The sequence below is a fragment of the Trichosurus vulpecula genome, chromosome 7 (assembly GCF_011100635.1).
Source record: "Trichosurus vulpecula isolate mTriVul1 chromosome 7, mTriVul1.pri, whole genome shotgun sequence".
In the NCBI taxonomy this organism is placed as follows: domain Eukaryota; kingdom Metazoa; phylum Chordata; class Mammalia; order Diprotodontia; family Phalangeridae; genus Trichosurus; species Trichosurus vulpecula.
Genome location: NC_050579.1, coordinates 233,767,201 through 233,794,828, shown reverse-complemented (window position 1 = coordinate 233,794,828; position 27,628 = coordinate 233,767,201). Strand labels below are relative to the sequence as shown.

The window sequence follows — 27,628 nt, the reverse complement described above, 5'->3', positions numbered from 1 at the left end:
CTTAAGTAATTGGGTGTTTCTTTTCTACTCTGCTTTCAAGTTAGTCATTGCTGCAAATTTCTGCTATATTTCTAGAGGACTGCAATAGTTCTCTCAATTGAAAAGTTTTTCTTTTTAATTTATAATGTGGTGGTATTTGATATCAGTTCTTATGAATATTCCTAAATAACCTCACTTTTCTTTCTATAGTCCTTAGAGTGGCAATGGGCACTACATAAACCTTTGAGTGCAGGTCCTGAAATGTTTCTACATTCTCTCTCAAATATTATGGGAGAACATATTAACACATGATGGCTGTAAGAGATTCCAGCTTTTTTCCTATTTGTTTTGATATATATATATATATATATATATACATATATATATATACACACACACATAAATATACATATATATAATATATACACATATACATATATACTCACATATATACATGTATACATATATAATCTATATCATAAAATATAGATTCATTCAAACTCATAAAGACTTTTTAAATTCCATTCTAAGTATACCCACCTTTCTGCCCTCACACCCCCTAGAATCATTTAAGATATTGACATTATTTTTGCAAACTATTTTATTATTAGGTAGTAATTCTAGGTGTTGCTGGACATAGAATTTTGTTGACTAGAGGTTCTTCAGCTTTTCACTCTCTAAATTGAAGTATCTCTTCAACTTCTACTTTTACTTCACATAATTTGAGTTTAGAAGTGAAGCTATTTCTTAGAATTGCTTCTTAACTGATCATCACTACATTATTGTATCACTTGGAGCTAAGGCTATCATTGGCCAAAGTCCCTGTGATGTCATTAAACAGCCTATATTGCTAGATCCACTTCTAATTTTGTAATGACATAGTACTGGTGTATAAGAAAAAAAATCCTACCTTTGGTACATTTCATGGATGCTTTTGGTCTACGACTTTAATTCCCAGTGATTAGCACAGTTCCCGGATGATAAGATAGTCCAAAAATATTTATTGATCGATTTATTTATTGTCAACTCAGTCATTTACAAGAGTCAGATTGGCCTGTGTTTCAGTTTTGTTTCTGGGACTTCACAGCTACCATAGCAGTTTTAGGACACAAAGTCCACACTGTACACCCTTGGATTGTACTCTTATACTTTGCTGTTGGCCTCCTCCAATAATAAAAAAGAGCTAGTGTTTATGTAGCACTTTAAGGTTTGCAAAATGCTGCACATGTTTTTTTCACTTGATCCTCACAGAAACCATGTGAGATAAATGTTATTATTATCTCTATTTTATGCATAAGACAACTGAAGCACTCAGAGTTTATGCAACTGGCCTAGTACAAAACAGCTAGTAAGGATCTTGTGATGTGTTGAAACTCAGATCCTCCTTACTCCACAACCAGTGTTCTTACTTACTGAATCACTAAGTTGCCCCAACCACAACACATTCAAGCTTTTCGTGTAAGGGTAATTATTGTCTATGATGATGGCAATACTTTAAACTGTATAAAGCATTTTAAAAATAATGATTTGAATATTCCAACAGTTGTATGAGATAGGTCCTACAGAATTTTCCCCCATTTTACAAATAAAGCAACAGGCTCAGAAAGGTTAAGTGACTTAACTGTGGTTGAATAATTAATAAATATCAATGATAAATTTTGACCACAAGCCCCACATCTTATGGACGCTACCAGTTAGGGTAAAACAAACAAAAAAATCAGTTAATTTGAAATTAGAGAACCCTTGGTTCATTCATGACCAGACTGAGCCAAATATTTAACTTCTCTGAAGCTGTTTTATTATCTGTAAAATAAGGAACACAATATTTAGACTAACTACCTCCAAAGGTTGTAGTGAGGAGGAATAAAGTTTTGAACTTTTAATTTGTATGTAAATCTGGGGCATTGCTATCTCATTACTCTCATCTGTTTCAATGGTGTTCAAAGGCACATGCTGTTGGAACAAATCATTTTCCCAGTTTTTTTTTTCCTTTTTCTTTGGTTAAGTGATTTGGTAATAATATTGTAGACTCACTAAATGCATATTTGATATAACTAGTTCAGTGGTGGAATTCAAATAAATTAACAACCGATTCTCCGCGGAAACAAGCTGAGGTGCTGCCACTGCTGCTGACTTAGGCGGGGAGCACAGGCCCCACTCCCACTAACAACCTGTTGGAGAACTCAACCTAAAATTAGGTACCGGTTCTCCCAAACCTGTACAAACTGGTTCAATCCCACCACTGATCTAGTTACATAGAGAGCAAAAGGTATGATTTCTTCCTATTCCCACCAGATTTTGATCCCCTCAGTCAAGTTTCAATACTTATTTAATTCCTGTGTCAAAAATCCTGTAACCTAAACAGGAGATAGCAAACTGTTGCTCTTACTTTAAAAGTAGAACTGTTAGGAGTTATCATTTTAACAGTCATTCTATGAAGTGCTTCTCTCTATGGATGTAGGGAAAGTGAGTAGGAGTTTAATTTTAATCTACAAGGACCTACTAGGAAGAATGTGTGGAGAAAAGAGAAAGAAGGTAAGGAGAAACTTCTTTCTTCTTAGAACTATCTTAACTATCTTTTCATGAGGAAACAATATAAAGAGGATTTAATAAGATATGCACCTGAGACAGGCTATTAAGAGTGAGAGCTTGACAAAAATAAAATATATTATTTTCCTGGCATATATGGAGAGAAATGGAAGGAAAGTAGAGTGAAAGAAAATGGAAGTATCTTCGTTATGAAAATTTTATAACCCTTATCTTGCAAAGAGGTTGAAGAAGGTGCCTATAAAGAGACTTTGTTACCTTTAGTAAACTAAATTGTATAAGTGTATCATTTTTAGATGTGAAGAGGTCATCTGCTGTCACAGTGGAATTATGTGATTACCCTGAATGTGATCATTTTCATATCTCGAATATCATAAACAGTTATTTGTTGATTTTATTGTTAATATATTTTCTATCCAGTAATTTTAATATTTAATTCTAAGATATTTAGAAATTCAATAGAGAGTTTTAAGAAGTGACTTTTGGGAAAAGAGGTTTCTCCAATTTATTAAATAAATGAAGAACTGGTCAGAATTTCAGCTTAATTGATTAATTGAGAGATATGTTCAAATATTAATTAATGGGAAAGTATACAAAGATATCCTTGGTTTACCCTGGAGATCAGGATGATAAGACTAAATATTAGACTGAGTCAAATAATAGGCTGAAGAGTCATTTACAAGTGAGTGTGGTTTACAGTAGGTTTCTTAATCCTTCCTGCTCTTTGAAAATTATTGTTGCGTATACTTTGGAGATTATGAATATATGGGGTGGTGACATTAAAGTGTTATCTTTTTATGAATTAATGCTATATATGAGATAATAGCTGCAACAGTTGAGCATTTAATAATCATTTAGTTCCTATACAATTTGTTGGTTGTGTCATGTAGGACACTTTGAGGTCTATACAAATAGGATGAGAATTTATTGTCTGGCCATCCATGAAAAACAGTGAGTTCCTGATTTATAATTCTAGTCATCAGGTCATGTATTTTTGTAGGGGCAACATTTGTATACCCTGCAGTGATATCAGCTCCCTCTCACCCATCTCCATTTTTTTCCCCCTTCTCACTGTCCTTTCCTATATCTTTGCTGATTTGAGTGTATATCTATATCAAACTCTATGTGTATAAAGAACATATTGCATGTTTTCCACTCTCATTTGAGAAATTCAAATGAGAATGAGGTTCAGACAATGCTTGTTCCCCTACCCGTTTCTCATTTGTATAATGTATTATTTGCACACCCCTATTATGTGAAATAAGTTCCCTTAGCTAACCTTCCCCTTTCTTCCCTAGTGTATCCTATTTTACCTCCATTTCTATTCTAATATAAAGAAAGTGTAAGAAAAACCACTCTCAGGCTCCCCCCATCTTATTTGAATCCCTCTGTTACTCCTGATATCATCAGGGTTCTGAGGGGACATATATAATTCTGTATTATAATTTAAACATTTATCCTAAAATAATTCATAATCAGGTATAATCATTCAGGGTGCAAGAATATTAACATTCTTTCTTGAAGGGCTTAGCCTCAAACACATTTTTAAAAATATGAAACTTACATCATGGCAACTAAGCAACATGCTTTTTAATTAGCTGGATAGTATTTTCCCCTTCCCTCATCTCCAGACTCATACTTTGACAGAGGCTCGAGAGAAGATTGAGGAGAAAATGAGCAATATTTGCACTGTGGCCCTTAACACTTTTCATTTCAATTTAATTAAATAATTAATGCTATAAAATTTTCATTCTGCCAGCAGTTCTATAACAATGAATTTTTTACATCAGTGACAGTGAAACCACTACAATTGGAATTAAATGCCCAAGTGCCCAATGTGCTCTAAGAGGAAATTGAAGTGATATTTAAGGAGATGAAATTGGGGAAGATTGGCTGGACCAGATGAAATATATACCAATGAGGCACAATCTTGAGGGCATTCAGGTCTCATTTTACAAGAGTGGAAGGGGGAGGGGGAAATACCCCAAAATGATAAACATCATGTACCTTGTGATGTCCAGAAGATATTAATAACTTCAGTCTCATGTGACTACTTTCTCATCTTTTTTTATAAAATCTTAATGAGAATGATTCACACAGCCATTGAAGATATACTTGATGGGAATATGAGAAGGGAAAGAATGGATAAAGTTTCACAGATTTTTTCTGCAACAGATTACATCCTTAAAAATAGGTTATTGATGTATTTTGTCTTTTATAATGAATGTTTCAGGGTGGGGAGGAAAGAGAAACTATTACACTGCCTTGACTGAGTTTTGCTTTCTGACAAAATAATAATGATAATGCTTATGATTAAAATTATAATTAAGCACAGTGATATGCAATATATACATTCTGCCCTAATAGTAGCCTTGTCATGAAGAGGTAGATACACTTCATCATCTTTTTCCTAAGACCATATCTAGATGTTCAATTGTACATTGTTTGGATTGTGTTTAGTGATATGGTCATTTATGTTACTAAAGTAGTTGTGTAGTTTCTTTTGGGTTTTCTCATTTTATTAGTAGATGACGTATAATAGTGCTAGGCAAGTCACTTCTCTCTGGGCCTCATGTTCTTTATCTGTAAAGTAACAATGCTGGGCTACCTAATCCCCACTTGTGGATCCCTGAAGTATGATCCTGTGAAGGAAAATTAAACAGAATACAAGATATACAAGTATATTCTGGTTGCCCTGTTCCCCAGTCAGCCCTCCCTTCTGTCACCCCACTCCCCTCCCATCCCCCTTTCCCTTCGTTTCTTATAGGGTAAAATAAATTTCTACACCCCATTGCCTGTGTATCTTATTTTCTAGTTGCATGCAAAAACATTTTCTTGTTTTTGAACATCTGTTTTTAAAACTTTGAGTTAAAATTCTCTCCCCTCTTCCCTCCTCACCCACCCTTCCTAAGAAGTCAAGCAATTCAACATAGGTCACATGCGTATCATAATGTATAACCCTTCCACAATACTCATGTTGTGAAAGACTAACTATATTTTGTTCCTTCCTAACCTATCCCCCTTTATCCAATTTTATCCCTTGACCCTGTCCCATTCCTCGCCCATCTGCCCTCCCTTCTATCATCCCCCCTTTTTTATCTTCTTCCTCCTTCTTTCCTGTGGGGTAAAATACCCAATTGAGTGTCTATGGTATTCCCTCCTCAGAGCAAATCTGATGAGAGCAAGATTCACTCATTCCCCCTCACCTGACTTCTCTTCTCTTCCTACAGAACTGATTTTTCTTGCCATTTTTATGCGAGATAATTTACCCCATTCTATCTCTCTCTATCTCCCTCGCTCAATATATTCCTCTCTCATCCCTTAATTTGATTTTATTTCTTTTAGATATCATCACTTCATCATCAACTCACCCTGTGCCCTCTCTCTCTCTATTTATATATGTACACATACATACATACATACATACACACACGCACATATATATGCATACACACACATATATATAAATACACATATATAAATATATTTATATATATATATATACATATATAAACATTCATATTCCCTTCAGCTACCCTAATACTGCGCTCTCATGAATCATACACATCATCTTTCCATGTAGGAATGTAAACAAAACAGTTCAACTTTAGTAAGTCCCTTGCAATTTCTTTTTCTTGTTCTTTTCCTGGCTTACCTTTCCATGCTTCTCTTGATTCTTGTGTTTGAAAGTCAAATTTTCTATTCAGTTCTGGTCTTTTCACTGAGAAAGCTTGAAAGTCCTCTATTTTATTGAAAATTCATATATTGCCTTGGAACATGATACTCAGTTTTGCTGGGTAGGTGATTCTTGGTTTTAATCCTAGCTCCTTTGACCTCCAGAATATCATATTCCAAGTCCTTCGATCTCTTAATGTAGAGGCTGCCAGATCTTGGGTTATTCTGATTGGGTTTCCACAATACTCAAATTGTTTCTTTCTGGCTGCTTGCAGTATTTTCTCCTTGATCTGGGAGCTCTGGAATTTGGCGACAATATTCCTGGGAGATTTCTTTTTGGGATCTATTTGAGGAGGCGATCGATGGATTCTTTCAATTTCTATTTTGCCCTGCCGCTCTAGAATATCAGGGCAGTTCTCCTTGATAATTTCTTGAAAGATGATATCTAGGCTCTTTTTTTGATCATGACTTTCAGGTAGTCCAATAATTTTTAAATGATCTCTCCTGGATCTATTTCCAGGTCAGTGGTTTTTCCAAGGAGATATTTCACATTGTCTTCCACTTTTTCATTCCTTTGGTTCTGTTTTATAATATCTTGATTTCTCATAAAGTCACTAGCTTCCACTTGTTCCAATCTAATTTTTAAAGTAGTATTTTCTTCAGTGGTCTTTTGGACCTCCTTTTCCATTTGGCTAATTCTGCCTTTCAAGGCATTCTTCTCCTCATTGGCTTTTTGGAGCTCTTTTGCCATTTGAGTTACTCTATTTTTTAAGGTGTTGTTTTCTTCAGTGTATTTTTCAGTATTTTTTTTGTGTCTCCTTTAGCAAATCATTGACTTGTTTTTCATGGTTTTCTCGCATCCTTCTCATTTCTCATCCCAATTTTTCCTCTACTTCTCTAACTTGCTTTTCCAAATTCTTTTTGAGCTCTTCCATGGCCTGGGACCAGTTCCTGTTTTTCTTGGAGGCTTTTGTTGTAGGCTCTTTGACTTTGTTGACTTCTTCTGTCTGTATGTTTTGGTCTTCTTTGTCACCAAAGAAAGAATACAAAGCCTGAGACTGAATCTGGGTGCATTTTTGCTGCCTGGCCATATTTCCAGCCAACTAACTTGACCCTTGAGTTTTTCAGCGGGGTATGACTGCTTGTAGAGTAAAGAGTACTATGTTTCAAGCTTGGGGGGATGTGCTGTTGATGTCAGAGCTATTACAGTCAGCTCTGCCACACTAGCACTCCTCCTTACCCAAGAACCCTCAACCCAGACTGGACTTAGATCTTCAGCAGGCTCTGCACTCCTACTCTGATCTGCCACTTAATTCTTCCCACCAGGTGGGCCTAGTGCTGGAAGCAACTGCAGCTGTAGTTCTGTAGCTGCCCCATCTCTGCTGCCCCCCAGGGTGGCGGCTGACCACTAACTCTATCACCCTGTCCCCAGCAGTTTTTCCCACTAACCTTCTCTGTTGTCTTTGGTGTTTGTGGTTTGAGAAGTCTGGTAACTGCTGCAGCTCACTGATTCAGGGCACTAGGGCACGGTCCATCTGGCTCCTGGTCTGGTTGGTCCGCGCAGTGCATGCTGGGCTCTGCTCTGCTCCACTCCCCTCTGCTCCCAGCTTCATGCAGGATAGACCTCACCCAGAGACGATCCAGGCTGTCCTGGGCTGGAGCCCTGCTTCCCTCTGCTATTTTGTGGGTTCTGCAGTTCTAGAAATGATTCAGAGCCATTTTTATAGGTTTTTGAAGGGACTTGGCAGGGAACTCATGCTAGTCCCTGCTTTCCAGCTGCCATCTTGGCTCTGCCCCCCAGGGTGCTGGCTTTTCACCCTGAACTAAGTGAGATTGTTAACCCTTAAAGTTGCTTTCCTTAGAAAAGCAGATCAGAGGATCTGTGCTGGCATCCCTTCTGTGTGCTGGTGCTGTTGGTCTTTTGCCCCCACAGCAACTGCTAGCCACACTGTTGTTACAGAGATAGAGACAGAGAAAGAAAGATCCAGAGAGAGAGAGAAAGACAGAGAGAGAGATACAGAGAAAAAGAAAGGAGAGAAAGACATTGGAAGATAAAGACAGAAAAACAGAGATAAAGATAACATATAGAGAAAGAGACCTTTGGAGGTAGATAAGAGAGAGGGAGAGACAAAGATAAAGGCAGATAAAGAAAGAGAAGCCATTGAGAATCTTGTACCTCCTGTCTAAAGTAACAGGAAGATTCATCATTTACAAGGACATCACTGAATGAATGATTCCCTCAGGTATTTTACTCAGAGACAAACAACTAAAACAAATCTCAGATGATATTTAACTAAAATATAATATATTAATTTGTATTTGTTTTTCCCATTTTTTGTTTTTTTCACTATTTTGATAGAAAATAAGTCTTTTTATTCAACAGTTTGTCCTAAGTAACTTTAAACAAATATATTTAAACTCACTTCAGAGAAAGCTTTAAAGAAACCCCTTCTGAAAATACATATATGTATATTTTCTCGTTAGGCACTTATCTATTCCCTCAATTTATGATCATCTTAATTTTATGCCTAAATCATAATTAGAAATCAATCCTTTTTTAACTAACCCAAAACTTTGGCTTGGTGTTGTGGCACTTTCCAGTAACATATCATCCAGTTAATGGTTTTCCAAGCTACAGAACCACTTCTCTTTCCTGAGAACATGGATTACTTGTTTTTGAGGTTACTAAGTAAAGCACTGACTTTCTCTTTCTCACATTCTCATTAAAATAAAAAGAGCTATTCACGTCTTTCTAATTTCTTTCTTTGAAAGCTCAGTTGTTTTTTTCTCCTCTGATAGCATTAAACTTTTGTGATTTGGGTTTCTTTCAATTACATAAACTTTTCCTGCCAACTCCTACATTTTAACCCTGTTTTGGGAGAACTCATTCAATTTTTTTGGGTTTCAAATGGGAGACGAGGACTCAGTGCAAGTTTTGGTCTGGTGAGGATATTATGAACTGGGAAGCTGCTTGTTTTCCTGAGGGAATATTGTGTCTCCTTGGGCAGCACCCCTCCTCAGTCAAACAGATGTGTGAATTCCTAGTGGCAGCTAGAGCAGTAGGTGGGAAGGTGGGGGAGAGATAGGGAGAATCAGAAGATGGCTAGTCCTTCAGGATAGAGACTGATGATAATGGGGGCAAATACTGAAGCCTGGATGCTTGGTGCACAGGGTATCCTTTCACATGCAGCTGCTTCCACCCAACATTGCTTCCTCCATAAATTGATAAAATACATCAGAAGAAAGGGAGAACTAGGCAAGATCTATAAAGGAAGTAACATAGAAACTAGATAGAAGAGGAAGTTCAAACCTTATACTTCAGAATCTTTAACCCCATGAGGGACACATGGTATAAAGAAGGAACAAGTAAAGGTATGACTCATGAATCAAAAGAGTCCCTCAACCTCTCCTGTCCTCTGCTAGCTGGATGCTTGAGATAAACCTCAAAATAAGTAGTTAGTTGTCTAGCTGAGACTGCCTTTGGCAGCTGGCTTCTTCATAAAAAGCCTCAGACATCCTGAAAGGATTTTGTCTTTTATAACCAAATAAGGTATTTTTGAAGAGAACAAGCACATTTTTTTTCATATAATCTCCTTACACACTAAAGGAGGCCAACGATAGAGGTAGTAATGATAACAACGTTATCGTCTAAACACTTTCAATTTTGAACCTGTTCTTTCTCCAGCATATTCTGATATTTTGCCTTTGTGTTGTCTTTGGTTCAATCCTATCATATGAAATAATGATTAGAGCCCCTTCTTCACTTAAAGGCAAGAAGACCTGGGTTCAAATTCTGGCCACCATGCATTGTGTGTGACCATGGATGTCACTACACCTTTCTAAGCTTAATTTCCTTGTCTGAAAAATAGGACTACTTATCCATCTATTACTTAACTCAGGCTTCTTTTTGAGATACTCAAAGGAGATAATGTTTTTAAGGTTTTTGTGAAGTTTAAAATATTATTTATTCAGATTTTAAATTTGATGAGGGCAGCTAGGTGGCACAGAGTAGAGAGAGTACCAGGCCTGGAGTCTGAAAGACCTAAGTTCAAATCTGGCCTCAAACACTTACTAGCTGTGTGATCCTGGGCAAGTCACTTAACCCTGCTTGCCTCAGTTTCCTCATCTGCAAAATGAGCTGGAGAAAGAAATGGCAAATCATTGTCGAGAAAACCCCAGATGGGTTCACGAAGAGCCAGACACAACTGAAATGAATGAACAAAAACAACAATAAATTTGATGAGCAGAATTACAATCCAATTTTGCCTTTATATAGCACTTTCCAAAATGAGTGTTCTACCATGGTTAATTTGAAGCACTGTAAATGTAAAAATATATGTTTGATGACAGCAAAGCAAAGCCTTCTTTCATTAGCATTTTAATCATAGGGACAGTCTCCCATCTTTATTTAAAAAAAAAAAACTTCAGAGTGATAAATAGCATGAGGGAGAAGGAAAGAGTTAAGCAAGACACACTCTTACTGGCAGAGACAATATGGATCAAGTAATACATACCCAATTTACATACCTTGGGACACTGTGGCAAAGAATTCCATTCCTATTTCTCATGGGGGCAATTTCCTTTTACCAAGGAAAAGAAGACACTCTGATATCCCACAAATGGGATTGTTTGATACGTCCCTAAAATATATACAACTTCAGTTGAGTTGCTATAATTTAGTGATGCAGATAATGTTGCTTCCTTTTTGTTTTTTGTTTTGTTTTGTTTTACTTCCTTAGATCCATTGAGTTGATCAGATAAACACTCACTTGAAAAGTTCCCAGGAACTCAAGGAATTGTAGTGGGTAAAGACTTTATAGTTCATTTGTTCTAACCTGATCATGAGCAAGGCCCAGAGGATAAGGAAAGCACATGGCCCTACTTCTACCAGGTGTTGAAGGTATTGTACCCTCAAATTGGTTGGGGTACCAGAATACGTGGGATCTTTGCTTTTCAAGTACCAGAAAAGCTGACCCTATAAAATACTTGCATACACTTTATCATTAGGAATAAAAGTATTTAACAGAAGACATCAGAACACAGATTATAGTGACATTCTTAGCTCAATAATAAACAAAAAACTCATATAATTTGAAATAACAAGCTTATGGATCATCAAGTGAATCTGCCTGTCTCATTTGTGTATCTAAACATTTACATCTATCAATAGTAGCTTCTGTCTAAGAAAAATTAGTTGCTTAATAATAATCCTAGATCTATGTTATACAATTATCACAATAAAGAGGATGGCACTAGATCACCTGTCCTAGACGTAGTTGGGTATATTTGGAATGCATTCAAGAGGTCCTTCAGGGGAGAAGGGAGGGAAGAGAGAAAGATAAAGATAGAGGCACAGAGATGGAGAAAGAAAGACACAAACAGAAACAAAGAGGAGATAATACAAACCAGAGCCTTTTACTCTGCCTTCTTTCATGACTCCTGAACCTATCTTAGAAGATGAGGACTTGAGATTGAAAGAGAGGTTGTGACTTACCCTGCATCCAAAAAAAGAAGGTGGCTGACCCATGATTGGAGTCTAAGCCTTCTGACTCAGCAACCACCTCACCATACTAACTGTCTTTGTAAAGTTATATTTTTCTTTTCTTTTTGGTATGTGACATACCATGCATTCCAGTTTTTTTTTTTTCATTGGTGGAAGGCTTGACATCTGTAAATTCATTTTAAAGATAAATTTTGGTGTATTTTTTTATATCACTGTCTTCTCCTCTATCCCTTGAGCAGAGTAATCCCATATGATAAAAATGTTTTCTAAAGAAAAAAATAAGAGGAAGAGGAGGAAAAAATTAGCAAAACCAGTCAATATATTGAAAAAATGACAGTACGTGCATTGTTCCACACTCATGGAGATCCACCTCTGCAAATGGGTGGGGAAAGGGAGGTACGAAAACAATAAATTTCTAAATGTGATACATAAAAGCCTGTCATTTTCATGGTACACATGCATTCCCACTAATTATGGAGGACCATAGTGACCAAGGAGTATATGTGTAGGTGAAGATCTTTGGAAAGACTAGACAATAGTAACAGAGTTGCCACAGCAACACACAAGGATAGAATGTAAGGTCCTTGACAGCAGGGAATCTTTTAGTTCCACCTTTGCAGCCCCAGTAACTAACACAGTGCCTAGCATATAGCATCAACTTATCAGTGAACAAGCATTTAGTTAGAAATGACTATATGCCAGGTACTGTTAAGTGCTTGATAAATTATTTTAATAGATTAATGAACAATATCCAAAACAATGGCAATTTAGCTTAACTCAAGGCTTCAACCCTTCTCCTACCTGAGGCAAGACTGTGTTCATACTGATTAGGGAGTAAAGAGAGCAGGATATGGATCATCAAAAATGGAAGAAAGAAGAAAAAAAGGGCTCAGAAGTCAAAGTAGATCTAATAGCAGTCTGGACAGAGTGAAGCCACTATACAGTGTCCCAAAAAGTCTAGTGCAGTTTTAAGATTTAATAGCTTAGGTTATTAAATGTAAGACTTCTAGTAGGAGTGTTTGATACCAGCTCCTTAAAGAAATTGCTAAATTTTCAGTGTTAATGGTCAAAGAATATGAACAGGCAATTTGCAGAGGAATAAATTAAAGCTATCTATAATCATATGAAAAATGCTCTAAATCACTATTGATTAGAGAAATGCCAATCAAAACAACTCTGATGTATCACATCATGTGTATCATATTGGCTAACGTGAGAAAACAGGAAAATGATAAATGTTGGAGAAGATGTGGGCAAATGGGAACACTAATGTATTGTTGGTGGAGTTATGAACTGACCCAACCATTCTGGAGAGCAATTTGGAACTATGACCAAAAGGCTATAAAACTGTTCATACCCTTTGGCCCAGCAATATCACTTCTAAGTTTGTATCCCAAAGAGATCACAAAAATGGGAAAAGGACCCACATGTACAAATATATTTGTAGCAGCTCTTTTTGTGGTGGCCAAGAATTGGAAATTGAGGGGATGTCCATCAATTGGGGAATGGCTGAACAAGTTGTAGCATATGAATGTGATGGAATACTATTGTGCTATAAGAAATGATGAGCAGGCAGACTTCAGAAAAACCTGGAAAGTCTTACATGAACTGATGCTGAGTGTGGGGAGCAGACCAGGAGAACACTGTACACAGTAACAGCCACATTGTGTGATAACCGACTTTGATAGACTTAGCTCTTCTCTCAGTGCAAGATCTAAGACAACTCCAGAAGACTCACAATTGAAAATGCTATCCACATCCAGAGAAAGAACTTAGGAATCTGAATGCAGATAGAGGTATACTATTTTTTCTTCTTTTGTTGTTTTGTTTTGTTTCTTCTTTCTCATGCCCCTTCCTCCTTTAGATCTAATTCTTCTTTATATCATGACTAATTTGAAAATATGTTTAATATGAATGTATAAATAGGATCTAAGTCAGATTGCACACCATCTTGAGGATGGGGGAGGAGATGTAGGGGGAAAAATTTAAAACTCAAAATCTTATGGAAGTAAATGTTGAAAACTAAAACTAAATTAATTATTTTTTTAAAAAAATAAATTTTCAGTGTTAACACTGAAAAAAAACATCTCAGAAGTCAGGGACTGATTTATCGTTTTGTTGATTTTTTTTAGATTTAAGAAAGTGATGGAGAAAATATTAGCAATGCAGATTAAATTTAAAAGGGTACTGTTGAAAGAAAAATTCTTCATTTCAGCATTCACGCTGATTAAGGAGCAAAACTCAGGACAAAGAGAATTAAAAGATCGTATTATCAATACATCAAGGTAACAACACCTTGATGGGCTGATCACTGAAGATCAGCAATGTCTTCAAGGTGGAGACAGCTTTTATAAGTAACTTTAAGACAACCCAGATAGGTCTACCTCAACAAAAGAGGTTGTGCCAGGGGAGGGGATCTTCTGGCCTCCAGTTTATATGTGGCCTTCTAGGTCCTTGAGTGCAGCCTTTTGACTGAGTTTTACAGTTTCACAGAACAAATCCTTTTATTAAGGGGATTTTTTTCAGTGAAGTTTGGATAAAGTTAAAGGGGCCACACTCGAGGCCCCAGAGGGCCACACATGACCTTGAGGCTGCACGTTTCCCACCCCTGGATTGGGCACTTGAATCTCAGTTCATTCCCAAGGTAGCAAGAAGGTGACAATTTGCAAATAGGGGTACATGACAAAGAGCAGATAATGCAAAAAGCTGCAGTCTTGTCTCTTTCCCCACCAGAGCCTCCCTCCACCCTCCCCCCTCCCCCCCCCCCACATACATACAGACTGATTGATAAGCAGCTCTTGGAACAATGGGATACTAATTCAAGATAACTTTCAACCACACCATGTATTTTTTTTTTCTGGAGAGCTAGTTGTTAAACATTCACCAGCACATGCCTGCTTTTAGAATACCCTGTATAAGGAATTCTACCTTGCACAGATATACTATGATTGTCTGAGAAAACAAGAAGTATATTCCAGCTTAGTGTTTAGAAAGTAGTTCAAGAAACCATTTAGATTCAAGGCCCTTGTCTCCTAATAGACAAGAGTGTGCACAAAGAGAAGAGAGTGGTGGAAACAAAGCTATACAAGGTCACAAAAGGCTGACTGGTTAAACGAAGCATGCTACAGCTGGAATCAATGGCATTATTCAAAATTAATATCATTTCAAAATCCAATAAGATTGTATTTTCCTGAGGCACATTCATGTCAGGCATAGGTTTAGTAAGCTATATAATGCTGTAATTATATCTAAATGTGCTTCTTTATTCACTGTATCTAGGAATTAACATTTTTTACTGAATGGTTTTTCATCCTTTCCCCCTGCTGCATAAAGCTCTGCTTCTAGGTTTCTGAAAGCTCTCATTTCCTTTTGTTCCTAAGGAGAAGGGAACAAATATTTATTAATTACCTATTATGCACCAGGCACTGTCCTAAATGCTTTACAAATATTTGTCTCATTTGATCTTCACAACACTGGGAGGTAGGTGTTATTATCCCTATGTTACACTTGAGGAAACTGAGGCAGACAACTTAAGTGATCTGTCCAGAGTCATGCAACTAGTAAGTGTATGAGGCTGAATTTGAACTCAGTTCATCCTGATTCCAGGTCAAATATGCTCTACCCACTGCACCATCTGGCAGCTTGGTGTTATTTTCTTCTAATGCTTTCCATATCATATCACCAAGTCCATCATAACTCACCCATACTTTTCAAATGAATTTCTTTCTCTGAGGCATGTGGGCCTTGAAACATATGATCACTAAAATGTTTTCTAATTCTTAAACTGTTTTGTTAACATCACAATTAATTTATAAATATTAAATATATATTAAGTTATAATTGATAATACCCTTTGCAAATAATTTGTATAGTGACAGTAGGTCACTGGCATGTCCTTTCTCTTGACATGAGTAATGCAAATTTAGGGTTAGTTTACATTTCAAGTGTAAATGGACAGTCACATATAGTTCTTAGGCAAGGAACAACCAAATCAACAAACATTTGTTCAGCACTTGTTAAATGCTCAGAAGGCACATAGGTGCTACCAGGGTTGGAGTCAAGAAGACCGGAGTTCAAATCTATCTTCATATACTTATTAATTGAGTGACCCTGGGAAAATCATTTAACTCTGTCTGCCCAATTCCCTAACCTGTAAAAGGAGAATAATACCAGCACCTTCCTCCCAGGATTGTTGTGATGGTTAATGGGATATATTTGTATAGTGCTTAGCACAGTGCCTAGTACATAATAGGTACTACATAATATGCTTGTTTCCATCCTTCCATCCTTCCTTCCTTCCTCCCTTCCTTCCTCCCTTTCTCCCTGCCTTTCTCCCTTCCTCCCTTCCATCCATCCTTCCTTCCTTCCTTTCTTCCTTCCTTCTTTCTTTCCTTCCTTCTTTCCTTCCTTCCTAATAGCATTTAGTACACTGTGAAGGAATTCAAATATAAGTAAAAGAAAGACAATTTCTGTTCTCATGGAGCTAGATTTTATTGAAGGAAGACAACACATAAAAAGAACCTGCAAGGTCTTGTGGGAGTAGAGATGGGAGTGATAGAAAACACATGCATAGAGACATGGTGGAGAAAGAAGTCTATAGATTCAGAAATCTATACATTCAGGAGTGGAGACTACAGAGAAATGGAGTGAACATGGCTGTCCTGGGGACTTACTTCAAGTGGAGCTACCTAATCTGGGGAATGGAACATAGAGGCAGAGGCACTTCTAAGGTAAAAAGGCTGAGATCAAAAAGCATAGTCCATCCTCTCTTGATCCCCAAGGCCACTGAGAGACTAGCAGATTAAAAAGCTTCTGTTTCTCTTCTCCTGAAACACATCAAAGTACCCCTAGAGCCAGTGACTGACAGATTGAAAATTCAACATGACAATATACTTCCCATGTATTGTAAGTACATAATGGTGAGGAATAAATCTATTTAGAAGTCCACTTACCTTATAAAGATATACTTCTATAGGCATTCTGGGCCATTGCCAGTCCTCTTGACCTTTGTCTTGCCACAGGGCTTTGATGATGCTGGATGAAAGAGTGAGACCAATGACTTTGTGCAGCTTTGCCGCACTCATATCCCAATTCATGTGCAAGTCAAGATATCACTCACGATGTCACTGGTCCTCCCTGAGAACAAAGGATGAACAACAGCAATACTTCTGTATATGTCAACTGACACTACTCCCTGATACGTATAAGAATGAGATAATGTAATATGATGGATATGGTACTAGACTTAGAGTTAGGAAGACCTGAGGTCGTATTGTCTCGAATAACTAAAAACTTGGAGACCCTGGACAAGTCATTTAACCTTTCTGAATCTGTTTCCTCTTTTGAAAGGTGAGCAGTTTGGCTTCTAAGACCCCTTTCAGCTCTAAATTTCCAATCATATAATGTTTTGAATGAAGCCTCTTATTGATTCATTTTCTAAATTTTAATAAAGTGGGCTCTCTTTGTACTAGAGTTCTGATGTCATAAGTGAGATGTCTTTAACACAGAGATGAAGAGAAACTAATGACTGATTTATTCTTGCAATGCTTCTAGTGTCAGATGAAAGGTAAGGGAGATTCCTTTTAAGTCTCTATTAGACAGCTAGAGAACATTTTTCAAGTGTGCTTCACACCTTTCTTAGACTTGGTCTTCCCTGGGTTGTGTGTCTTTTTGTTTTGTTTTATTTTGTTTTGTTTTGTTTTTTCAGCTCAGAAAACAAACTAATTCCTCTTCCGATCAAAGTCAAACTTAGTCAACATTGTGTGTGTGTGTGTGTGTGTGTGTATGGGAAAGATTTTAGAATTGTATAAGAGAGAATCTGTCTTTTTTATTTTCATTAACTGTTGAAAGAGTGGTCTTCTTAAGTATCTGTCTATCCTCAGAGTGTTTTTGCATGTTCTTTTAAAGTATCTGAACATCCATTGGACCCATAACTTTAGTGGTATTTCAACATTAACCTTTCTTCTGAATTCCAGAAGTGAATCTCCCAACTGTCTTCAGGAAGTCTCTTTAGGTATGTGCCATGGACACCTCAACCTCAACAAACTCATAATTCAGCTATTAATTATTTTTAACCAAACTTATTCCTCTTTTTGAATTCACTATTCCCATCTTTTCACCCATTTCACCATATTCATGTTTTGGTAGTATTTTACCTTTTTCATCCAAATAGTTACCATAATATGCTTATTCCAAATCTTCAACATCTCTCAAATCTATGTCTTCTTTTCCCTTTCTTCTCAATGACTACTCTCTATTTCAGGCTTTCGTTCACACCTGCCTCAAGAGAGAAGGTTACTTAAAATAACCTTAGTAAATTTTGTTGAATATTTGTGAATAATTCTCAAGTTCTTTACAATAATCTATTCTTTTACATACCCATTAATTCAGTTTTTCCCACATCTTCCTAATTCAGTGCTTATCGATTTTCACAGCCACCTCTAAATAACTTGATGAATTTCCTACCTGCCTTTACTCTCTCTGCTTCCAAACCATCCTGCACAGAATTATTACTGTGTCTTATATTTTGGTTTAGAGTTGTGCTTTCATTGGCCAGAAACTCCTATGTGGAAGCTTCCCTCACTACTCCCTCCTCTATACACACACGCACACATACACATACACACACACACACACACATACACACGTATGTACGCACATGCATACAAACACACATGCTGTATACCCTACCACCACCAATATAGTTCAGTGATTTCTGTGTACCCAATCCCTGGGAATGCTGAAAGAGGCAACTGTAGTCATAGAGGTAATATGTTCTACCAGGTAATATATTCTAGAGGAAAAACTTGTACCCAGGCTCTTCTGACTGCACCAGTGATTATGTAATACTAGGAATGTTAGGCATGTGGAGGATCTTTTATTACATACTTATCTGGATCTTTCATTACATACTTAATACTTTCATATTTCATGGCGAAGGAATCTTTCAGAGGAATAAACTCTCTGTACCAAAGCTACCTAAGACACTCACAGATTTAGTGATTTGTCCAGAGTAACACAACCAGTAAATGTCAGAGAGAAAGTCTGGACCCAGGTCTTCCTGGGTTTGAAGCTATCTTTCTATCTATCTGCCACTTTGCCTCTCCATTTATGTATTAATATTCCTTAAAATGCCATTTTTATCTTCTAATTCATATGATTAAGAATCAATAACAGCTAATTTATATTAACTGACAGTACTCTACAAATTGATATTAACCTCTACAGAATCCGACACTAAGGCCTCATTAGGGTATAGAAATCATCTGTGTTTTTTAAGGTGTTGCCAGTGGATCCCAAGTTCTGGGAAAGTACTACCACCCTAGAGAACCTTCAAGTGTGGGTCTAGAAAATGATTATGTGTCCACTATCCAAGGACAAGCCTAGATAAGTACAAAGAGGTTCTCTTATCACTAAAAGGTTGGCCATTGTTTGGGGCAGACTTGATACCAGCACCATCTTCAGGTCCAATTTTGGGACAAAATCAGATACTAACAAGTTAACAAAAGGAGATCTACTTTGTTCTGATGTAGCAAAGATATGTGACAAGAAAATGATAAGGATATAGAGTCATTTAGGTTCTATAGACATTTTCTCCCTAGTCTGTATATGGAAAGACATTTAATCAACAAGGCTAGGCCCTCCTATGATTTTTAGATATCTACCAAGTTGGAAGGACCCCAACTCTATGTTATTTGAACTTTTTATGCCCTTTACTAATCAGATAACTACCAAGAGAGGGGTAAATCAGGTCTAGGGAACAGCTTTGTCACCTTCTAGGGAAAACAAATCTTTATTATATGTAGGAGGAGGGGGGGAACCCTGGTAAATATTAATCCTATCACAGGTACCAAGTGATGAATTATTTTGACCAGCATGTAACATGATAGAAATAATAGTACAAAAGGGTTCCAAGGCTTGTGTGGTGCTCTTCAATTGGAATACTGAAGGTGCCAGAGTGACAATAGGAGGGAAGAAGGTGCTGAGAATCATATAGCTCTTAGAATATATAGAGGATTTAATTTAATTACGGGCACTATTAGCTTGTGATCTTTGTCCAACAATGAGAGTTGATACATTAACGAAGGTGATAATTCATATCCATATTAATATAGTGCTGCAAATGAAATCAGGAGACGTGGAGAAGTCACTGCAAAATGGAAGATAATAAAAGGATTGGTGTAGCTGGTTTCATCATGTATCAAAACTACCAAAAATCGTTTCATTAGACCCTTGATCATCTTACCTGAGACCATTGGAGGACTCAACTACCAAAATGATTTAAAGCTCAGTATTGCATTGTGTGATACAGTGATACTGACCTTCCTGCTGGTTCTCAAACAAGGTGCTCTTCCTAACTCAAGTATTCTTCAATAGCTGCCCCCTGCCCCATGACTGGCATAGTCTTCTTCCTCATCTCTACCTCCTTGCCTCATTTCAAGACCAAAAAAAATCTCACCTTCTATAGAAAGCCTTTCCTGATCTGCTTTACATCTATTGCCTTCCCTCTAGTGATCAGCTCCAATTTATCCAGTATATTAATTATTTGTACATAGTAATTTGCATATTATCTCTCCCATTACACTGTGAGCTCCAGGAGAGCAAGGACTGCCTTTTGTTTTTCTTTGTATCCCCAGCATTTACACCATGCCTGTCACATTGTAGGCTCTTAATAAATGTTTACTGACTGACTGACCTTGCATTCTTCTTTGCAACTTGAGCTACAGTGTCAGAGGATCAATAAACAATAGTAATAGCTGGCACTTACAGTGTTTTAAAGTTTGCCAAACTGCCTGGTAAGGAGAAGGAATTAAAATTTTAAAATGTTGCATATAACATTTACAATACTAAAATATGTACACTCATTTCAGTCTCACAACAAACCTGTGAGGTATGTTATAAAGTTATTATTGTCTTCATATTATGGATGAGGAAAATGAGAGTGATTAAAATTAAGTGTCCTTTACAGAACTAATTAGTATCTGAGGCATGATTTGAAGTCTGAAGTTATAGTTCAGGAAAAGATAAAAAAGGAATAGGCAAGGTTTTACAAATGAAATCCTACATAATAAAATTTTGTGATATAGTCGATAAGAGCACTGGACATGGAGTGAAGAAAACTTGGGTTAAAATCTTCTCTCAAAAATATAACTAGCTGTGTCACTGTGGGCAAGGCACTTAACCTCTCTCCACCTCAGTTTTCTTACCTGTACAAAAAAATTAAATGAAATTATTTACTTTTAAAAGGGTTTTGAAAACCTTCAGATTTTCAAAATAATGTGTATCTTTTTTATTACTGTCATATAACTACTTAAGAGATAGTAAGAATCTAAAATCCACCTATGTCTTTTGTTTTGTTTTGGATTTTAAGAATTTGTCTTATTAGAACAAAATACAGCATTAAAGGTCCTACTCAAGTCATCCTGCCTCTCAAACATATGTTAAAAATTAAACAAGACTCTGTAAGTGTTGTAACTATAGAAATGATTTTATTCAATGATCTGTTTAGTTGATCTTCAAGCAGTAGATTAAAGTCTGTTTGCATAAGTTAATAGCCCAGATCATGGAAGATATCTTCAGCAAAGTGTATAGAATGTCCTTTGTATGAAGTTTCTTAAAGTGTTTCATTTTCCATATTAAATTGCAGTAGATACATCAATTTCCAGGACACCACAAAGCTTCCTCAGTGAAATCTCTATTAATGAGTAGGATATCATGCTAATTATTCAGCCTGGACAAAAAGAAAAAGATAAAAGAATAAAAAACACTTATTGTATAGATTGACAAAATGTGACAGCCACTTGAGCTTGTCCATCAATATGTAATATATCGGAAAAAATATTATAGATAGGCAATGAACATGTTCAAAACTTACCAAAAATAGTTCGGGTAATATTTGGACATTTTAGAGTATTTTTTAAAATAATTCTGCACTATTAAAAGGTCCAAGAGGATATCTTTTCAATGTCAACATTCTCCTGGTGATGCTCTATGGACACTTTCCCTGGACCACTGCAATTCCAGAAGAATAAGAATTACAAACACTCTAGTCTTCCTACAGTAGGAAGACAAATGATGAATGTTGGTGTTTCGCATCAGTTTGCCAATGACAACTTGTAAAAGCCATCTTGAGGGATATGTATGACTAGAAAAGGAAGTGGGCCTATCACATGGTAAGAATTAAAAGGAAATAGAGACACTGAGTGCTTGGTTATAATGGAAATTATGTTAAAATAGCCACTAGAAAATCATCAGTGTATTGAGAAGTTTCAGGAAGAAGTATTCATGGATAACACGTACAAATATTTCATAGGATCAAGAACTGCCTTGCCTATGCCTGCATCCTTGACTAGGCCTTCATCAAGCTTCAAGGACTTAACATCCCCACAGGGGTTTCCTTCTTTGTACCTAGCTCAGTGAGCTTCTATTCCACTCCAGGCACCCACAGCAAGCCAACTACATTTTCTCAAGGGTCTTTGTCCCTATCTGGACACCTCCTCTGCTCCAATCCCTACCCCACTTTACAAATACAGACAAATCCATGATGACTCCCTGGGACACCCCCATCCTGTGGCCAGACCTCTGTGTGCAAGGATAACCTGTCTGAACTCACTCGTTAATGATTATTATATACCCTTCTCTTCATACTGGCCCAGCATGATGATTCCCAGCACACAGCTGACATTGTTCAAACCCCTCTCCATTCCGCAGTGACTGCCCCCTACTCCCACCTCCCTCAAGCCAACCCATTTCCCTTTATCCTATTCTCTAACTTTAAAGCTACCCATCCCTTCCACTGTGTTGTCTGGAATGCCTGCACAATACTTAGCAAAATGGATTTCATTTTAAACTTTTCCCTTTCTCCCTCTATCTTTTTGCATTGATTGAAATATGGTACCCTCTTGATGACACAGTTTCCTGGCTACCCTTTCTAGCACTGGTTGCACATTCATTCCTACCCATTCACATTTGCACATACATGTACACTCACATGTCATGACGGGGAGGTTAGAATCCTTCTTGCAGCACATTGCCATTTCTAGGCTCCCCTTCCACCTCTATCACTGCTCCTTCTTTGCAGTTCATTCAATCTAGATTTACCACTCAATAAAGATTATGGTAGAGGTTATCAACTTGTGTCCAAGATATCCGGGCCACAGTCTTTCTCTCAGCCCCATCACATGCTCGTATACTAGGAAACTTCAACATACATATTGAGACTCCTTCAAATGCCCTGTTTTAATTCCTCATAATAACCATTTCTCATGACCTACTCCTCTACCCACTACAGACGGACATACCTTTGATATTGCTATCCCCAAGAAGTGTACAATACTAATGGACAGAATGCAAAAATTAATATGTCTGATCACAATCTTCTGTTGTTCCTCCTCTACCTTTTCCTTGAATCTTTAAACCCTGTTCTTCATTCTCACTATGACTTCTAATCATCATAACCTTCACTTTTTGACCTGTACACCACTTCTGCAAGGGCTATAATTTCTCCCCTTCCCCTCCTTGAAGCCTTGGTGATCCAATTAAATTCTACATTTTCCTCTAGAATTCCTTGATCACTTATCCTGGAGAAAATTTTGTCCTTTCAAGCTCTAGCCTTGGATTACCCCTACTTTCTCATGCCTTTGCTCCTAGTCACATTCTCCTAAATGAAGCTGGATAAGATAAAAATTTGTTGACAGGACACACTGATTTTAAGCTCTCAACTTCAACTTGGCCCTCACTGTGGCAAGACAATCTTTTTATACCTTCATAATTGATTTGCTACACCACTTACTGTAGCAGGTTTCCATCCTTTCTCAAACCTCCAATGTTTCCCTTTTCTCTTGACATCTCAGTGGAGAATTTTGCTTTATATTTCACTGAAAAAAATTCAAAACAGTCACTGAGAACTCTCTTTTCTTCCCTCCTCTTCATATCACACCATTCAAATGGTTTATACAATTATATCTTCCTTCACTTCTATCCCACATGAAGATATGGCTCATCCCATCACCAAAGCAAACCTGTCTACAAGCAGAAGTGAGTTTATTTTTTTCTGTCTTCTCCAGCAGATTATCCCCTGCAATATTCCTATTCTTCCATTAATCTTCAGTCTCTCCATATCTACTGGCTGCTATTTTACTGAGAACAGCTACTCTCATATCACCCCTCCCATCAGCAAAAAATCTTACCTTGATTCATTTGTCTCAGATAGCTATTATCCTATCTATCTCTTAACCTTAATCACTGAATGGGCATTGCTTCAGTCCAACTGAGACCTGATAAAGACCTCAACTTTAAAAGGCCACCACATCTGGAGCCGTCTCCAATTATCCTGATCCATATCTGGCCACTGGACCCAGATGGTTCTGGAGGAGAAAGTGAAACTGGTGACTTTGCAAAACCCTCCCTCACTTAAATCCAATTCACTTTCATGTCATCTACCACCTCCATGATAATACAGTCCTCTTTGAGAACAAAGAATAAACATCAATCCTTCCTTTTGGAGTTAAAAACATCGAGAAGAGAATTTATGATTTATACCTCTGCTTCTTTTCCTTTCACTTTTTTTCTTAACTCTACAGTCTTACTTCCCACCACATCATCATTCCACTGAAACTATTATCTCCAAAGTTATCAATGATCATTTAAATCTCATAGTTCTAGATTTCCCTGTAGCCTTTGACACTGTTTATCACCTTCTTTTCCTTGATAATTCTTTTGTTTTAGTATTTCATAGCACTACTCTTTTCTTACCTACCAGTCAAATACTTCCTTTTGCATCTATGTTTTTTTTGCTGGATCTTCATCTAGGTTACTAACTTACTGTGGGCAACATTCAAGTCTTTTTTCCTGGGCCCTCTTGTCTTCTCCCTCTATACTATTTTGCTTAGTGATCTCATCAGCTCCCATGGATTCAACTATTCTCTCTATTCATATGAGTCTCAGATCTACTTATGTAGACCTAATCTCTCTTCTGACTTCCAGTCTCATATCTCTGACTGCTCATTAGATTGTCTTGAATTAGATGTCTCATTCACATCTTAAACTCACATGTCCAAAACTGAACTCATTATATTTTCCCCCAAACCCTCCCCTCTTTCTAACTTTATATGTAGAACACTTGTCAGGTTTTGTCATTTCTACCTTTGCAGCATTATCACCTATAAATCTTCCACCACCCAATGCAAACATTCATCACCTCATTCCAAGACTACTACAATAGCATTCTATTTGGAGTCTCCCCTCAAGTCTTTCTCCACCCTAATCTATCATACCACTCAGCTATCAACTTGATCTTCCTAAAGCATGGGTCTGACCTTGCCATCCCATCTATGCAATAAACTCCAAGATCAATATATCATTTTCTGGCCTTTACTATCCTTCATCTCATGACCTATCCTTCATCTCATGACCTATCATCTTACTCTCCTCAACACTCATCTCTGATCCAATGACAATGCCTCCTTACAATTCTTGCATATGACACTCTATCTTCCCATTCCAGGTATTTTCTCTGCCTGCCCCCCATTCCTGGGGAGGAAAAAAAATGTCTTTACCAAAAATCCCTTTAATATGCTAGTGCTTTCCCTCTGAGATCACACACACACACACACACATAGACACACACATCTATAGGTCTATACATGCATGTATGTATATAACATATAGATGTATGATCTCAGAGATATATACATATATAAAACTATATTAAGGTATAAACATAATTTTTGCTTTATGTAGGGAAAACAACCATCAAATCGACTGAATTGTTTACTTTTCAATTGATTGGTGGTTTATAGTTACAGCCTATGTTTTATTGCAACAGGAAAAAATAAATTCAAAAATCTAAAAAAAAAAAACTGAATAAAATCAAAGTAATATTTATGTGGAAACTTAATGGCCAAATATCAAAGATCAGTCAGAGGGAAAATGTGTTAAAGTGTCTTTTGCCTACATAGACTTGAAAAGACATTATAAATTAATTATTATCAAAACCGTGTAATACCCAGAAAGAAGAAAATGAAGAAAAACGATCTTATGAATATGACAGAGATGCCTAGAATACAAATAAATATATACAAAAGATTAGTGTTTGATAAATGTATGGAAGATAAAAATTGCAAAATAATTTATCATTTCATAAATATTTTTTATTGGGAAAACAAGTAAACATTATGGAGCAAAATAAATTTAGGTTCTCACCTCAGACCAATGCCACAATAAATTCCAGATAGATCAGAGATTTAAACATATCAAAGAGAAGCACTACAAAGTTAGAAAAAGTGAAAATTCTATTTTCCTTCCCCATGAACAAGGGATACATTTTTGTATGTTAAATAAATAGAACAAATAATAAGGAACAAGGCATATGAATCAAATTACACAAATATAAAAATATGCATATAATTTATATATATGCATATAATTTATATATATACATCACTAAAGAATAAAGATAATAGATTAGAAAAAACATTTTGTGACAATTATAAAAATAGGTCTTAAAAGAGTAGGTACATTGGTCATCAAGGATGTCTCTCATAGAATTTTCTTTTTGGTTTTTTAAACTCTATTAAAACTTTTGTAAACATAGTAATCATCATCAAATATCTATATACCTGTTCTATGGCAATGAAATTAGACTTATCTTGTTTGGCCCTGTAAAGCAGAACTAGGAACAATGGTCAAAGGCAAAATAAAGCAAGAGTTTGGCTGGACATAAGAAAAAAATTTAACCATTAGAATTGTCCAAAGGGTTGAGTGTTATGAATGGCATAACCTCCCAGATCACCAATCCTGCTTCCAGTTCAGCCACCACCATCATAAGGAAAAGCAACTTTTGTGGAAAAGTTTCCAGATATCCCAACTACCTGCTACACACAGGGGAGGCAAGCCAGCCTAGCTGAAATAGCATAGGCAAACTAAGGAAGAAAAAGAAGGAAGTATGTATCAGACCCTGATAGAGACAGCTGAGGACTCTGAACTCAGGGGCAGCAAGGCAGTGCAATGGAGGAGTGCTGGGCTTGCAGTTAGGAAGACCTGAGTTAAAGTGTGGCTTCAGAGACTTACTTTGGGCAAATTGCTTTGGGCAATTCACAACCTTTCTTTTCTCAGTTTCCATGTACAATGAAGATAATAGCACCTATTTCTCCAGGTTGTTGTGAGGATGAGATAATAATTCTAAAACACTCAGCATGGTGTCTGGCACATGGTAATCTCTATAGAGATGCTAGCTATCTGGAATAGTAGTAGTAGTAGTAGTAGTAGTAGTAGTAGTAGTAGTAGTAGTAGTAGTAGTAGTCATGGTGGTGGTGCTTCCTACTAGCTGTCCTCAGCCATCATCCTGGAATGATGCACCTACATACCTAAGGAGATACAACTGAGCAATAGCTTCTGTAAGTACTTCAGTTGCAGTTACTTGAACACCCAGAAAGGAAAGGTTTTATTCCCCCAGATCCTTCGCACTGTCAAATAGTTTGGAATCAGTCACTGATGTGATTTTGTCAATGGAAATGATATTAAATAAGAGCCATGACTATCTACTTTGCAGCTATACCCTAAGGACCATGGGATTTTTCCATCTGACTTCCAGCTTATATCTTATGTTCATGCTCTCTTTTACATTAGTACCTGCTCCTTGAGAGAGATGACTGTCTTGTTTTTTAGTTTTATCCCCAGCATCACCACATTGTTTTGCATATACTAACAGTCTAATAGTTATTTTTATTCATTCACTTTTGAAGTATTAAAATAGAATTAAGGTCCAAATAGCAGATTGTGGCTATTGTCTGATGATCAGCTTGGACAAAGTACTAGCAAAATAGAGTTACTAGATACTTATTTCTTTGGGGATAGAAATCCATTAAACAAAAAGAATTAGAGAATGGTCCTCAATTCCATGTGGGCTCCATCTACATCTGAAGT

The 27,628-nt window shown here is 36.8% G+C and overlaps 1 pseudogene; it reads right to left on the bottom strand.

Annotated features, from left to right (window-relative positions):
• Positions 1-16,788, bottom strand: part of LOC118857842 — an 87,050-nt pseudogene extending 70,262 nt beyond the window's left edge.
• Between the last annotated feature and the right edge of the window lie 10,840 nt (positions 16,789-27,628).